We start from the raw sequence: 17,855 nt of genomic DNA, 5'->3' as shown, positions 1-17,855 counted from the left end.
AGTTTTAAGGGAACACAGACGCAAATAAACCGCCAATTACGGGAACGAAAAGAGAGGTCACAACATATAAAGCGGCCTTCCCCATCAACACGCAGCGACAATGAAAAGTGATTTAACTGCTTTCTAACAAAAAGCATCCAGCGGAAGCACTGCATGCTTGGTTAACGCACACCTCGTAATCTAATGGAAAACTTTGCAGCGCAAGGTTGACAAGGCGCAAGGTTGGTTGGTGGAGACGAAATATTGCTCCCTTGAACTGTACCAACATCAATTTCATGCTGTCTAAGCCCGTGGTGTAACTGCTGCTGACGCCTTATTTTTGTATTCCGCAGCCCACGCACACTGAGTGTCGCTACACATAAGGGGAGGATGAAGGCGGTAGCCATTTTGCTCACCTAGAGCTTTTATTTTTATCGCCCTTGGCCACAGGTGAATCTGCGGTCTTGCTCCCCTTGCAGTTTGTTGTGGCACTCTCCTGACTACGCTGAAAAAACCAGCGCGGCACAACATCACCCTGGAAGGGAACTCATTGAGCACTAGAAGGCTATTTCTCCTGTGCCTGCACTACTCTCTGTTGCTTCGTCGTTGCACGGTGCCGGACGCTTGTTATTGTTGTTGTTTCCTATCACGTATGGCGCTCCTACCGGGCGCTTGGTGATTATTATTATTATTATTATTATTATTATTATTATTATTATTATTATTATTATTATTATTATTATTATTATTATGCTCATTATGATGATAATGAAACTCTGTCATGGCTCGTACGCAGTTAGGGGGTATAGCCCAAGAATCGGGCAGCAGTGGGTAGCTAAAGAAAATTCTTATTTGATAATTAGAAACGCAAAGCAAAATTGGCGCAACAAGACTAGTATGCCAGCGAGCAGTCGAACTCGAGTGAATACTCAAAGAGGTTACAGTCAAAGAGAAAATAAATACAAATAAAGAATTTGGAGAAATCATTCTTAGTGAAATGAATGCTGATCTGATAGGCAGAATAAAGCTACAATAATTAGCAGGGTAATCGTTTTGTTTGCGTTAAAATATTATTGCACAACAAACGTATCTGTGCCTCTAGCGTAGGGTCGAGGCCCCAAATGACAATATTACAGCTATACTTAATTCTAATCCAATTTTGCAGAGTGCAGTTTCGACTAATATATTTCTATGGTTTGAATATCATCGGCATGATAAAAAGTAGTGGTCTATTGATTCAATTTCCTTACAGTTGCGGCATGCAGGGGACATCTTCAGACCAGCTCTATGTAAATATAAATTCAATTGCAGGATGCGACAGCGTAATTTGGTGTATGTGACTTCCAACTGCCGAGAAGAACACCACTGTTTATTCCAGCAAAAACCGAGATGCTGAAAGTCTGGAGATGGTATCAGCGATAATTTGCTTAAGCCGTTTCGTAGACAGAATGGTATGTATATCGATGCAGTGGCGCAAGCTGTACCGGTGAAGTAGGAATGAAAGGTTCACTTAAAGACCTTCTGGCTAATAAATTTGCCACTTCGTTTAAAAATATAAACAGCGGTGTCCAGGAACCCGCAGCCCATTCTTTGTAATGTTGCAGGGACTAAACTTTGAAGCATACTTAAGATACCTGTATTCGGTTGCCGAGGAAAGCGACGCCCATACCGACGGAGAATCTGCAACTACTACAGCTGACGATTGATTAGCGGGAAGTTTGAGCAGTGCTAGAACAATAGCCAACAATTTTGCTATGAAAATGTGTGTAATCCGGAAGGCGAACAGAAAGATTACCAACCAATTAAGGATAGAAAATGCCTACGCCAGCCTTCTCGTCTGACAGTGAAGCATCAGTGGCTATTTATTGCTTGTTTGCAGAGAAGAAAGTTAATATAGTAATTGGTCATTTAAATATTGGTACGGCGTTAGTTTAGCATTTGAGGGGAAAATAGCATGAAATTCTATCTGGAAGCTTGTCTTGGACTGACATATTAGTTGAATACGTTGAATCTACGCATTCAGCAGCGTTAGCTGTGCTTGTACAAATACGATCTGGAGGGTGTACTCGCGACTAACAATTATTTAAAAAAATTAACTTGTTTCATTAATGAAAACATACATCAATTTTCTTTGAGGATAATCGTAAATATTTAGGTACGTTTGTACTGTAAGGATCCTGAATCTACTTTTTAAGCATGGTACTCGCGCTTCGATAAATAGAACGGTGTTTGCAACAAACTTATAAGCTTCCCTCTCTTATACTATCACAGGCTGTACTTTATAAGCTGGGCTGCTGGAAAACAAGACACACCCCAATTTCATTATCGGTTGGAGATACATTTTATGCATCAAAGCCCATATTGATGGTTACTGATTTTTCGCAACCATTCCACGGCACGAGTTGCCTTAGACTCGACTTTTTCAATTTGGTTTTTCGAGTTTAGTCTCCCATCATACGTGATTCCCAGGTATTTAAGAGGATCCACCTGGGGAATGAACTTTTGACGATACATGACTGAAATGTCAACGGAAACACATAAAGGAAAGAGAAGAAGTGCACTTTTACTGACGTTCAGAGACACGTGTATGTTCTCAATCCAAGTTTCTAAAGTACAGAGGTAATTTTGTAACGATTTATAAAGTGAAAGTGTATGATCATTCAATGCAAAAGAAAAAGCGATGGCATCGTCATAAACGTATACATGAATATCCTGGAGCAGAGGGATAGAGATTATAAATGTAATAAATAAAACACGAGATAAAGTTGACCCTTGTCGTACTCTGCGTTTCCGCTTATACATAAACGATAAACATCCGCTTTGAAAACAGTAGAATTCTATGTTCCTTAAAAAAAACGAAAGCCGTGCCATGATGTACTTAGGAAACGTGTGATTCTTTAGCTGCTTTATCAGTATCCCATGTACTCATAAGCTTTAGCTAGAAATAGGGTCACTAATGCTGAATATTCCCGTCGGTGACGAGCAAGTTGTATGCGACTCTAAGTCTGCCTACGCACAGCATATCGAGCACCCAGATCTAAAGCCAATTGGACTGTAGCTAAATATTAAGTTTTCAGAAATGTAGGGCGAACAGCACTCGCCAATTCATGCAATGTGACTTCCCTAAATTCCTCTAGCGATAGTGGTTTCAATAGGAACGGTGGAACTATTGAAGAGAACCTGTCTTCTAGTACCTTTCCAATATTTTCCCATAATTCGGACAATTCACGTCGTGAAAGGACAAAAGAGTCAACATTTGTTGGAACGGGAATCATCTTTCGAGGGCGTAAAAAAATCTACAAACGGCTTTCTTCGGGTTTTTTTATTTAGACAAATCAGATAATGTATCCATATTTTACTCATATTTGGCTTTAGGTATCGTGCGCTTGAAAGATGCAGCAAAAATTTGGTATTCGCTCTAATTGTTTGGAAATGGATTACAAAGAAGTTCTTTCCAGACAGTTTTGCGTTTTCGGTAAGCCCACGCGCTTTTAGAATTCCACCACAGACTGAAAGATCTACCTGTGCTGGAGAACAGCTACATTCTTCAAGGAACGTTTTAAAACGATACTGAAGCTCATAGCCCTAATATCTTCTTGCATATCCGTAAGGGAAAGCATCGTAGACTTAAAGTCGTTACGAAATTTGTCATAGTTTAGAAATGTGCTATTTTTTCTTCCGAAAGAAATCACAGGTAGATCAACCTCAAAAATAATAGGAAAGTGGTCGCTGTTTGTAGCACAGTCTATAGTATTCCACGAGGATATAATTGGAGACGAGCTGCAAAAAGTGAGGTCTATTGCTGAGTGAGACTGGCCGCGAACAAACGTAGCAACTTTTGAATTTAGACAAGATAGATTATAATCAAGAGTGCATTTTCGGCAGGGGTTTTCCACCTAAATCAGTTTTAAAACCCCATGACACGTGGCGAGAATTGAAGTCACCAGTGAGTGCTATGGCATTGCGCGATATGTTGGCGCGACTCAGCATGCAAGGCAACCCTCAAGTAGTAGTAGAAACAGCGCCTTGGTAGCTACCAGGCGTCTCACAAGGCTGGCGGGATGAGTGTTAGATGAGTGTCCCGAGTGGCGTTGCAGGCTTCGCACCTCGACTGCACACGAGATGAGGATGGCAAATTGTAGCCGTTAGTCAGCGCTCAGTGAAATGTTAGACAATGTCATCGTTCACTGCCATTCCCCTCAGAGCAGTGCATACACGCAGCAGTTCCACAAAAACGCTCTAGTGCGCGTATAATGACATGCCAACAACGCTCCGACCAGCAGCGGAAGGCAGAAGGTGGTCCTGGTTTCACCACTGAGGTGATTCATTGAGCGTAGCGTTGACGGTGCGTCCACTCCGCTTCGTAGTTTTTCTAGCCAAACACACATCTGGAGGCATTCTGGAGGCATTCTAATCTTACGCGCGCGAGCCGCGCATGATCTGTCCAGTTGGCAAGGGCGACAACGGTGGCGCGGATGGCGTTTGCGCGATTCGATCGTCAGTATAATTCCTATAACAAAAGAAAAATACATCAAATTAAAGTTCGAGCGCATGCACATTCCGTACAAATCACTCGGGTACTCGTTGCATGGAATATCATATTCGTCAGAGAACAAGTTGCACTTGATCAACAAAAGAACCTACACTATTCAAATTCTTTTCATGTCTCAAACAAACGAGACAGTGATACAGTGTCCTGCGATAGCATTAGAAGGCTTATGATTACCGGGTGAGCAAAGGTGCTATTTAAGATACTGCATGCCACCATAAGAAGAAAATGTCGCAACCGCATGAAGGATATTTTTTACTGCACAACGCCCCGAATGTGCAATTCTTACATTTTCCAGCTTCACTAATTAAACTTCATTCGACCTACTGAAAGAAAGTTATATGTAAATGGGGCGCCAAACAACAAGCAATGTTTGAAACAGTACTGAGCGGCAACCTTCAAAGCTGATGGATGTTTTTGCTAGGGTCTAATTTGTAGGCCGGACTCAGTCAGGCATATTGAAACGCTCATACAGTCGCCCGCTCGTGAGTATACCCACGACGAGAGGAAGTGAGGGCTTTGAGAATAAGAAATACGTTTAGAAAAATGCACTCGAAAAGCTTGCACAACTTAGCAAGATGTATTGGTATGCTCCTGTTTCTCTCCATACGCTACGAAATGATTATGAAACTCCTAACAGAAGAGTGTTCTTCAATCCTGTTACGCTTTTAGATACAGCCACGTCATTGTTTAGTCTACACTGTCTGTTTCTTTCCCTTAAGTCTAGTCTACGTCGATTCTTTACTTTTGAACACTATTCCAAAAGCAAGAACAAAAACTTGACGTCCTGAATGACCTTACGGCTTCTGTGCAAATATGAAAATTAGTCATTCAGATGGTTCTTTGTACACTGGAACGAAGAGCCACTGCACATGAAAATTTGATGCACTAAGTCTCACAGTTTAGGTTAGTTATATGGCGAATGCAAGTCTGTCTACACCCAGCAACTATTTGAACTGTATCTGAAGTATGGAAAAATACACCAAAGTGTGCTTATTGTGATTTTTCGCACGGCTAAATAGCAAGTTGTAAATTCCACTGGCAGTCCACCGCAGTTGACAACATTCCAGCGTTAAGCAGGGTTCGATAAGACGCGCACACAACGCAGTTCCTCCGCTACACGGTGTCATTAGCCCCGTCGCGTGGATTCTAGCCACTCGCAGAACGGAGAGAACGTCAGTGTTCTCTGCTGCTTACAGCGCACGTCACTTCTAGACACACAGTGGAGACGGAAGTCCGCATTTCCGCTGAGTGCCTTACCATGCAGTTCCCACATTTTTTTGTATCCCTTTTGAACATTTTCTGAGGCCCAGCGTTATCACTGTCGAACAGCCTTGAGTTACCCTCTCCTTTATCCACTGCCGCTTTTCTAGTTGTACCGACGTGTCGCATGGCATTTCGTTCATAGGGCTCAAAAGTGAATGCACGTGGCTCTCTTGATGTGTGTAGCTCCTTTGACTTCAGCCCCACTATGGTTTAGCGCTAATACTGGTGTTTGCCGCAGCCACTCTCATTCAATCAGTGCAATATATGACTCGCTGAAAGACGATCGACAGCCTGCCCTTGATTCCCCTTTTGAGCCGCTCGTCAAACACAATCGACACCTCGCTTTCTTATTCAAAGGGGTCCCCAGACGCGAGCGATTTTTGCCTCGCACAGATGCAAGCAACCAAAAAGCTCGACAATGCTCCTCGCAGCGCGTGATCATACCTTTCGATAGAAAGAAGCCACGAGACATTTTAAGGTAAGAACTGCTGCACGCTTGCTCATGCTTGTATGTCTGTTTTTGTTTTAATGCAGAAAGTTTAAAACATAAATTAAGAAAGTGTATAAAAGCGGTGTACCAACCTGACCATGGCAAACTGATAGCTGACAGAAAGGAAATATGATGACATTGTTTTTATGGCATTAGGACCGCAGACGCTTCACAGACGCTTGTGTCCAGCTGTCATATGTAGCATATTAAAATAAATTCGGGGGCTTACGTGCCAAAACCACGCTTTGATTATGAGGCACGCCGTAGTGGCGGACTCCGGATTAATTTTGACGGCCTGGGATTTTGTAATTTGCACCCAGTGCATGGTACACGGAGAGTTTTTACATTTCGCCCTCATCGAAATGCGCATGAATTTGATCCTGCGACCTTTTGCTTAGCAGTGAACCGCCATGCCACTAAGCCACCATAGCGGATAAGAGAGATTTCAGAGAAAACAATTCTTCTAGGCCGAATTGCATATCAATAGCGTGTCCCAGTAATTATTAGATCACCAAACATAAGCTTTCAATTTTCTATTTTAATCTTTGGCTTGAGGTAAGTTAATCGCACCTCGTGAATTTGCGGAATAGATGTTGGCAAATATTTAACGGCATGTCCGCTTAGCACTCATCTGGATGCTGGCACTGCTTCTGACATTTTCGTCATCCCACTAACGACGTAATAGAAGCACTGGCACTCCACGTACCGTTTTCCAGCGGCGTCCATTGTGGTCTTGCTCTGCACGTTTGATTCCTAGCCACGGTGGATATACTTCGATGGACGTGAAATGGAAAAACGCTCGTTTATTTAACATTATGACCACGCGAAAGAAACACAGGGGTCAAAGTTAATTCAGTCTATTGGTAGCCTATAGCTCCCCTCGGACTCACCATTCAATAACTTTGTCATAGAGCCCTTTTAAGGATTGCGTGGTAAAACTGCGTCTAGTGGAAGCCTACTTCATCGCTAAAGTTGAAGATTGATGTGTGAAAACAGATGTTAGCATCGAGATTCTCACTCAGGATAAATGCGCTCATCACCAACCCCGCTCATTAATGTAGTTCTAATATTGAGGTAAAGTGATTGAGTAAGCATTAGCGAAATTTAATTACCTAGACAGTTTATGGTCGGTTATCGCATAATTTATGATATCTATCACTGCTGTGACTTAACGCCCGCCAATTTATTTCCGTCCCAATGTCTCTATTTTCAATCCTCTTTTGGTAAGCACCCTAAATAGGACATGCTTGATTACCTTGTGGATATACAGCACCTTTTGTAAGCTTGAAATTGTGCAGAAAGAATGCAATATTGTATTCCAACACCTGATAATTATAACTAGCGTATTTTTGTTTGACCCGCCTAACTTTTTCTCGCTCGCTGAAAAAATTCGCCAAATTGTTGCGCGATTGGCGGCTCGAGGAACACTTGCGTGTTTCCGCGGGCTCCTTTCACGCTCGGAAAAGCACTTTTATGTAGCACGTATTGAGCAAAAGAAAGCTGTATCAGGAGTTTTTAATTGTTGCTCTACAATTTTCTCATTAACACTTAATCTAACTATAATATCTGAGCTGAATAATTAAGACTAATTACGTAGTTAGGCGGAATACAAAAAGTAATCTGAGTATCTCCAAGCGACGGCAAACGATATTACATTGATCAAAAGCGAAAAATGGCCGAGTTGATTTGGAAGTCTGACTAAATTCAGAGCGCGAACTACTGGGACACAAGCTAAGGCACAAGACAGAACACGACGCTACTTGCAATCGAAAGCTTATTCGACAGCTTAGAGACTTTAAAAATCCGATATGACCGGTATCATCGAACGTCATCAAACGACATAAAAGGAAAAATAAACAAAAACAAACAATAATATGACTAATAATCAGTGTTAGCACGCCAAATGAGATTGCAACGTTGAAGTCCAATTTAGAAAAGATATTTCAGTGTCATGAAGCGCTATAGAAGCATGACTGACACACCCTACCTCCTTTTTCTTTATCTCGTGGGCCTCTACAACTTCTCTTGTTCGATCTTTGTGCTTATAAGGGACTGTTATGTTTTCAAACTTGAATGTGCGTTTACCTTGTGAATTGCAGTCTCTTATGTGCACTGCAACATGTGTGTGCGCATCCCATTTTGTGAAATTCGAATGCTCCCTCAGCGTAGTGTTACGACAACGGCCAGCTTGACCCACATATGTTTTCCTACGCTAAAAAGGCACAGAATACACCACTGAAGTTGAGCATAAAACGAAATTGTATGCATGATTGACACTGCAACCAGACCGATTGCTTACATCTGTAGTGCAGCTGCTCAATCTTTCACTACGCCTGCCTACAGCTGAACAAATGGTGGCAAGCTTGTTCTTCGCAGAGAAAACGACATTCACGCCATAGCCACCATTCGTTCAGCCGTAGGCAGGCGTAGTGAAAGATCGAGCAGCTGCACTACAGATGTAAGCAATCGGTCTGGTTGCAGTGTCAATCATGCATACAATTTCGTTTTATGCTCAACTTCAGTGGTGTATTCTGTGCCTTTTTAGCGTAGGAAAACATATGTGGGTCAAGCTGGCCGTTGTCGTAACACTACGCTGAGGGATCATTCGAATTTCACATAATGGGATGCGCACACACATGTTGCAGTGCACATAAGAGACTGCAATTCACAAGGTAAACGCACATTCAAGTTTGAAAACATAACAGTCCCTTATAAGCACAAAGATCGAACAACAAGAGAAGTTGTTGAGGCCCGCGAGATAAAGAAAAATGGGGCAGGGTGTGTCAGTCATGATTTTATAGCGCTTCGCAACACTAAAATATTTTTCCAGATATGGCCTAACACGTGGCAATTTTTTTGGTGTGCTAACACTGATTAATAGTCATTTTTTATTTTTTTTTGTTTTTGTTTGTTTTGGCTTTTATGTCTTTTGATAACGTTTGACGACATAGGACATGTCGTGTCTTTAAAGTCTCTAACCTGTCGAATAAACTTTCGGTTGCAAGTAGCGCAGTGTCCTGTCTCCCCGTGTGCCTCAGCTTGTGTCCCAATAGTTCGCGCTCTGAATCTAAACAATACCTTGGTTCTGCTCAGCCACGTGGCATTTGCATACTTTTAAATCTTGATGCATGATAGTTAAGACACCCTATATATACAATGAATAGGCCGCTTTTATGGGTCATTACATAAGCCGTCAAAATAGTGATAAAGAAAAGCTAATTTTGCCATCAACCAGCGTGTTAAAATTTTACGAAATTGGGCAGCGAACATGTGACATACGTGCGGAAATGCTTGCAAGCAATGAAAGTATGGTTAAATAGCAAGGAAATAGTACCACAGATTATAATTAAAGCAAACATAGTGGGGGTGCTGGCTCACTTCCCTGTGTCGGCACTGTTGAACTAAATATCCCTTTCAAGTACTGTGTCTGTTTCTAGAAACGAATGGCATCAGATACGTGTTTTATAAGTACCAAAGACGAAGCCACGTTTACCGTATGCTTTGTACTCGGTGTATGTCTGAAAATTCTTGGCGAATTGACCTTTCGCTGGTATACAATAGCGCTGGATATTGCACACACTTTGACTTTTAAGGCTATTGCGCATCTTAATTAGCCGCTTGCTGTGGCTGACACTGAGTTCTTTTTCAGATCATCCCATTTTTTAGAGTTGGCAGTCAGCACTGATATAGGCTTAATTTAAAATGCCGACATGTGCTTCCGCGCATTGCCACGTACGCCATCTTGTGGTGATGCCTTTTTACGCTGTGGTTTCTTTCCCATGCACAGTTAAGCCAAGCGTCATCTTTCCCTCTCTCTCCAATGTTTTCTCTTTATTTAGTACGTCTCTGTGCATTGGGTGCCTATTTCGATGAACAGTGCACAGAAACTGTCCTATGAAGAGAACACATTGAAGAGAACGGAAGTGGCTACTGAGCGCAGTTTTCCTATGACTATATGACTATGTATATGACTATGCATACGCATATATATGACTACGAGTACGCAGGGATTCTATGGAATCATGTTAACAAGAATAATGTGTGAACAAACTTTTGAGGTAAGAGAAGACTGTATAATAAGAATATTAGAAGTTCGAGCAGTATGTATACAGTACGTGAGTATGTGTTTTACTTCGGACAATATTTTGCTAGGTCACATGAGCATTAGAACAATTCGTTTGGTTTATGTGCATTACCCGAATATATGGACGTTACTTGCGCGACAAATCGCCATGTCCCGGTGTCTAATCAAATAGGAGCATTCATTACAGTTTTATTCATTAATTTAGGCACCTGTTTTATTAGCGAAATTTAAGCCGGACAGCGTAGCGAAGCGACGGTTCCTCAGAAGAAAATAACCCTACTACACAGTCCATTGTGAGCCCTCCGTCCACTAAATTTGATAAAAACTCTATTTGCCATTGCGAATACATTTGCAAAATGCAACTGCAACATGTGCCCTACAGCGAAAGATTAAAAAGTTAATTTGTCAATCTTCTTGCTTTGATATTTTGATCCTAAGGATGTAAATTTACGCCTCTTCCATAAATGCACCTGGAAAGGTGGCACAGCGTCACAGCCTATTTTTAACAAATAATCTGTTCTAACAACGAAGAATTGATATATGACGAGCTCACAAACCGCGTGTCAGCAAATTGGCACGTAATTAATGATCGCGCGTTTTATATACTTTTCGGTTGCACAGGCTTATCTGTTGCGGTCGTTCCACTAAGGTTCAAGCAGTAATATTACTACTCTTCTGCAGCCACGATCTTTTTTAAATTCCAAACTCGTCTAGCACATTTCACTGCCCTGCAGATTTAAGTGTAATCCATTATCAAACACACCGACAAGCATGGTAGACGGATATGTCCAGCCAAAACTGTCCCTCCTCCAATCTGCTACCCACGCAGTTGTAGAGTTTACGGTCAGCTGCGAGTTCCCTTCGAGTTCCTTAAGGCGCGAGCGAGACGTAGTGACCATGTTAGACCATGTCGCTCATTTTGAGTTACAAACGAGGCGGGGGATATCGTAAGACACGCCATCTGGATTTACTCGCTCTGATGGCGCAATAAGATAAGCAGAATTCGTGCGATTTGGCCCCGCTGTTTGCTGAAGCTATGGTCCCTGGACAACAAAACATTCATTCTCATTGGTGGAAGCTTCGATCTCTGACAGGCTGAATCCCTCTTCTCGATCTTTTCGGTGAACTTGTCCGCACCAGCGCGTACCGAGTTGTCCCACGCCGAGCAGCACTCCGTCTCTCCATGCGGATATTAGAGGGTCTGTGCGGCTATTTTCAACTTCGGCACATGGGCGACCCAAGACTGAGGCCTGGCTCGCGCGAAGGGCACTTACGTCAGTGCCGGCTACCGAATTCGAAACTACGTGGGCTAGAAGTTTCTATCTATAATTTAGCCCGACATTTTTCACTCGCTAAGCTAACCGCATTGAGTATCCCAAAACATTTTACATCTGAAGTTTAAAAGACTAAGAATTTGAGCTTGCTTGAGTGTATTTCGACGGGTTGCCGTGCATGGTTATAATAAGCCTTGTTACTTCGTCATCTTCGTTGGCTTTCGCGAGCTGCATACGCTCCAAATCATTTCATATAAAGAACTTAACCGAACCCAAGGCTTATCTCATCTGGCGCAGCGGAAGGTGCTATGAAAACGACAGCATGACAATGGAATAGCGATTGTGAAACGATGGAGAGAGTATAACGACGATAGTGTGACGACGACGACATGAGGACAATGTTACGATGAGGATGGTATGACGAGAATCGGTTGACGAAGCTGGAATGACGACGATGGAACGGCCACGATGGCATCACGTCAGCGGCATGACACGAATGCACGACGACGATCGTATGACGATAATGACATGAAAACGAAGTTATAATCACGATAAAGTAATGTCAGCATTATTACGATGAAATGACGAAAAAGGAGTAACATTGATGGAACGACGAAGGCGGTATGTCGACGACGGCAGGACAACAATGGTATGTCGCCGAATGTATGGCGACGATGACCTGACGACGGCTGCATGACGACGATTGCATGACGATGACTGTACGACGATGATGGCGTGACAAAGACGGTGTGACGGCGACGGTCTGACTATGGCTATGTGACGAAAATGGAATGACAACGGTGATGAAGAGACAACGATAGAGGGACGACGACGGCACATATCCATAGGAACAAGGTCAGGGTTAAATAGCATTTAATTGGAGAGGTTAAGAGCAGTACGCATCCGGTTGCGTCATTTCCCTTATATGAAAAAACCTGGTTTAAAAAAAGAAGAGTCGCAATTTCGCACGAAAGGTGAAGCATTGACTGCGATAGCCAATTAATAGACAGCCATACGAAGTAAGGATAGCGGTTTTATGGACAGTATAATATTCCGAACACTCACTAAATTAACAAGCATGGTGTGAGCGTGTACAGGCAAACATGCACACGTCACACTTGATGACCGCAGACACTCGCTGTGATAACGCTAGCTTGAGGAAGCGTGGCAGCAGCAGTGAGCGAAGTGACCTTCGTTCTGTCTATCGCTTCAACGCAAACTAAGCCGCGAGAACACAGCACACGTGAAGCTACGAGCCGTCGGCCCGCCTAGGCCATAAAGACTTTCAACAAGAGCGCACACTCTCATAGGGCCCAGCTGCCGCATGAACTGTAGCGCACCAAGCTTATGGGATTAACACTTGAAACACACTTCCGGTTTCAGTTACGCGGTTACGCCGGATGCGCTGACTGGCGTTTTTTTTTTTTTTTTTCTTCGTATGTTGCTGCTGCTCAAACACGTGCGGTCTTAGTGCGGCATCATTTTAATATTTAATAAAATTATTGCGAACGATCTTGAGAAGCCTCCATTGAATCTGTGCCACAAGCAATTTCGTAAAGGCAAGACGCCTTGTAAATGTTCATTTTCCTCTATATAAACACTCATTCCGGGGCTTTCTGTGTATTCATCCAACGTTATGGCACCAGGGAAGCAGCAGTATCCCGAAGCTCCTCCTGAGCTTCGTACGGAGCTACTGTTTCTATTACGTACGATGGTACGAGGTCTACTATGGTAGTAGTAGTCTTAGTAGTAGTGTAACGATTGTCCATTAGGGTAGTAGTACGGAGCTACTACTACCTATTTTCATGCCAATGCCTTTTCGCATGACGTCAATGCTTTTGGAAATGGTGGGTGCGTATGCACGACGTTTCTTTAATTGTCCAATCAAAAGCTCCCTCCGTTGGCCGGATGTTCCTTTCGTGCTCTATTTTTCTGGGGCTCAATTTCACATTTATTTTGTAAAATATTTAATAAAAGCATACTTCCGTGGTAAGTATATCAAAATTGTTTTTAACCCTACAGCGCAAAAACTGCCGGAGCATAAAGAAAAGCAAACGCAAGCTCTATTTTTGGAGCCGTAGCCACATATTTGTCGCATCTGCATCTAATCCATGCCGTTGAGCGCACCCGAACAGCTGACTGGTTGCATCATCGAGCGTTTACGCTAGTCCGTAATGAGACGTACCTAACTGCGACTCACAGCGGTGTACTTTCGTCTGAGGAGAATTCCAGACAGTGCTTCCGCGAGCCGTGAGGTACAAGATTGAGGTGAGTAAATATTATTCGTGAAGTGCTTGCATTGTTGCGTGGTTTTCGGTGCATGTATTGTACAACGTGCAATCCTTTTATTTTTAGGAGGGGCCAACAAGAATTATTCATGCCACCCAAGGATAAACTTTGGAAAATAGTGGATGGAATACAGCCAAGGCACTGAGCGCCTTTCAACAGGGCACCGCCATGACAGAACAATAGCTTCGTCAAAGTGATCGCAGCGACGGTAACTCTTTTTCAATCAGCCACCCCTGCACTGATGGTTTTGCTGCAAGCTGCTGCGACAACGGTAAATGTGCTTCAGCTTTTTTATATTAACGGTATAAAAATTGGAGGACGCTTAAGCTTCGCCTTCAAGAGTGGAATGCGATAGCGTTATCGCACCCCGTTCGCACCGCCTACTTAAACGCGCTACGCCAGCCAAACGTCGCGATCGGCACGGATAGCCGGGCCCCGACGCGCCATGAAGGCGGACGCGATCATGGGGTGAGTGGCGCGCCATGTATCGGGGCAGCGCCGTACATTGCGAGGAGGGGTCTTCTGTGTTTGCCGCAAGATGGCTCTGCGTGTGCGCAGAGCGCAGAAGAAATGTAGCGGAAACGTACTTCGCTACTCGTGAAACTGCGACTTCTGTAAGTTACATGGTCATAATTACCGACATACACCGCAGTAGTACTTTCTACGGCACATTTCTAAGGCAACACCGCATTCACTAGAGGCGATTTTGTCCCGTGTTGAAGGAACGAACTCGTGGCTGAGTGGTAGCGTCTCCGTCTCGCCCTCCGGAGATCCAGGTTCGATTCCCACTGATGTTTTTTTTTATTTATAAAGTGCCTTCTGGAATTTATCGCTCACGGCCAACGCCGCTGACGCCGACGCCAACACCGACGCCGACGACACCGGCTTTTCTGCGACACGAGCTCCTTAACGCTGTCGCGTTAAAAAGGAAGAACATCAAGTACGAAAATCGAGGTCAGCATTTTTTGCGGGCGATTAGACAAAATGTTTGCCTCTAACTTTCTTGCTGTGTTACGGACCGTCTGAAATTCCGAAGTTTAATATGTCCCCTTGAAGAAAGACAAGCCCATTTGTCGAAACGTTGGCTCCCGCTTTTACCTTGTTCTTGTTTTGATAGTCGTCTAGAAATTTTATCTCCCGCATTCCCCGTGTTTTCGTTATCTTAGAAAGGACGGCAAAATGACGGAGCCCAATTTTGATGGGCCAGAAATATATTATGATGCCTCAGTATAAAATGGCAATAGCAATGTTGCAGGAAATCCAAAGCCTGCAAATGCGAGCGAATAAAATAACAAACCAAGGCGTTGTTACTGAGCTTCTCTAAATAAATAATTTCGTTTTTGTTTTTCTAAAGCAGCACCGTGGGGCGCGAATGGCGAGCTTGCGGCAGCTGGTGCAAGACGTGCGCAGCTTGAGGGACATCCAGCAACAGCCCCTCGAACCGGAAGGCCGGTCCCACGAGGCAAATCAACGCCTCCTTCCGCAGCTGCTGGCTGCTCTTGTTCACGGTGGCAGCCAAGCCCCTCGCCCCTCTAAGCCGCCTCGTAAGAAACATAGGCAAGGAATTTCTCAGGCCATTTTATTATTGGCATTAAAATATTTGCTGATGTAGTAATGATGAATTCCGACTATTGCTGGTTTGCGACAAATAATTGCGTATGCCACCCTTTAATGCAACCGGTATCAGCGACCACGCTGTCGTTTTAACCAGCGTTTCTTATCCACACCAAAACAGAGCTTGGGTTACTCCAACTGATATACCTTTACGATCAAGGAAACTACCAGGCAATGAACAGCGAATTAACCGACTTTCTTCCAGCTTTCTCAGAGGTTTGCTCAGGAAAAGATATTAACATTGCTTGGAGCGCACTGGAAGATAAAATACTTGCACTAATTTCGGAGCACATACCATCAAAATTTCTAACTGCGAAACGTCGGAAAGATAAACCATAGATCACCCCCGAAATACGCCAACTGCCTATAAGAACGCGCCGTCTTTTTCAGAACCTCAGAAAAAGCAAAATGCCAGTTACTTCTGAAAAATTATTTTCTGTCCAGCAAATTTGTAAATCGAAAATTAGTGAAGCGAAGCGTCATTTCTTCAGTACTTTAGATCAAATTAGGATTCGAAACAATGACAAAATTATATGGAAGCTTGCCAAAAAACCAGGAAAGAAAATTGGTATACAATGCATCACGTCTGACAATGGCACGATAACAAATGAATTGAAAGCCACTGCTTTGAACGACTATTTCAGGTCCGCCTTTTCTGCTAATTCAGCGACGAAGAATATACTGTTACCGGCTTGCGCCTCAATTCTTCAGGAAATGTCCGATATCATTTTATCAATTCATGGTATTTTTCAAATCCTTACCAGCATAGACACAAACAAAGCGACAGGTCCTGACGGCATACCCAATCGCGTGCTAAAAGAATGTGCTAGCTCTGTTAGCAATCTTCTTCTTACAATGTATGTGACGTCACTATCTGAAGGAATCATGCCGGACGAATGGAAATCTACTCATGTGGTTCCTGTCCATAAGAAAGGACCAATAAATAATTTGGAAAAATGTCGCCCAATTTCTCACCTATGCGGCGCTTCGAAAATGATGGAACACATCGTATACAGCAACCTGATAAGGCACCTGAATTCGCACTTTTTCTACACAGAACAGCATGGTTTTCGCGCCGGATTCTCTTGTGACACACAGTTAAAGGAATTTTCTTTTGACATAAAACTGCATTAGATGAAGGTACTAGCGTTGACTTTGACTATTTGTTTTAGATTTCAAAAAAGCATTCGATCGGATACGACATGATTGTATAATACACAAGCTTCAGCATTTAAACATTCCCGCTGACCTAATGAACTGGTTCATTACTTCGTAAATTTCATAACTACTTCGTAAATCGCAGACAGATAACAGTGGTAAATGGATGTTCCTCATCAGCTGTTCCAGTCATGTCCGGAGTACCGCAGGCGTCTGTTCTGGGCCCGTTATTTCTTATATTTATTAACCATATTGCTAAGAACATCCAGTCGAACCTACGATTGTACGCAGATGACTGCGTTGTTTACCGCTCGATAAACAATCCAAGTGACAGTTAAAGTCCCATCAAGAGAACCTGAATAAAATTTTGAACTGGTATGCCACTTGGTGCATGACACTAAATGAATCAAAATGCAACTACGTGTGCTTTTCTAGGAAAAAAAACTGACGTTTCTCATTCTTACAGGCTGAATAATTCGACTATGTCGAGCGTAACAGTGGCCAAGTACCTCGGCGTTCACTTCTCAAGCGATCTTACTTGGCAGGATCGCATTGCAGAGATTGCCGCGAAAGGGAATAACACGCCAGTGTTCTTGGCTCGAACTTTGCACGCCTGTCCTCCGGCAACCAAGGAGTTCTTATACACCACATACGTAAGGCCTATTCTTGAATACGCGTGCACAATATGGGACCCTTATCAGGACAACCTCAAATACATTTTAGAGCGCACACAAAACCGAGCGGCACGCTTTATCACTGGGAGCTATCGCAGATCGAGTAGCGTCGCAGAAATGAAAATACGCCTAACGCTTTCGACGTTAGCCGAACGCCGGCGTTGCTTGTGTCTCAATTTTTTTTTTCATAAGATCTTTTACAACAATAATGGCATTAATAACTCGAAATACATGCTTAACCCGCATTACATATCCCATCGCCGTGAACACACATTAAAAGTATAAGGCCAATGAAGTCAAGAACGAACTTGTTAAAGTATTCTTTTTTCTCGAAAACCATCAATGAATGGAATGCTCTGCCTGAGGACACCGTTTCTAAAACATAAAATTCAGCCTTTTTCAATGAACTGCTGCAATGTGATCAGTTCCTGATTTTCGATTTTTCTTTTTCTTTCGCGTTTGCTCACCAACTACAGTA

General features: G+C 43.1%; 1 protein-coding gene and 1 long non-coding RNA gene across 2 annotated transcripts in view; one reads left to right on the top strand and one right to left on the bottom strand.

Moving 5' to 3' along the window:
* LOC126531679 (galactosylgalactosylxylosylprotein 3-beta-glucuronosyltransferase S-like) overlaps window positions 1-17,855 on the top strand; it is a 175,896-nt gene that overhangs the window by 115,995 nt on the left and 42,046 nt on the right. The window lies entirely within an intron of this gene.
* Window positions 2,523-8,195, bottom strand: LOC129385162 (uncharacterized). Its single transcript, XR_008612754.1, has 3 exons — window positions 7,175-8,195; window positions 6,991-7,055; window positions 2,523-4,489 (listed from the first exon to the last, which is right to left on the bottom strand). It is a non-coding gene; the product is annotated as an uncharacterized lncRNA (long non-coding RNA).

The sequence above is a fragment of the Dermacentor andersoni genome, chromosome 5 (genome assembly GCF_023375885.2).
Source record: "Dermacentor andersoni chromosome 5, qqDerAnde1_hic_scaffold, whole genome shotgun sequence".
NCBI classification, from domain to species: domain Eukaryota; kingdom Metazoa; phylum Arthropoda; class Arachnida; order Ixodida; family Ixodidae; genus Dermacentor; species Dermacentor andersoni.
The sequence above is the reverse complement of the archived record's forward strand: the minus strand, read 5'-3'. Positions and strand labels throughout refer to the sequence as shown.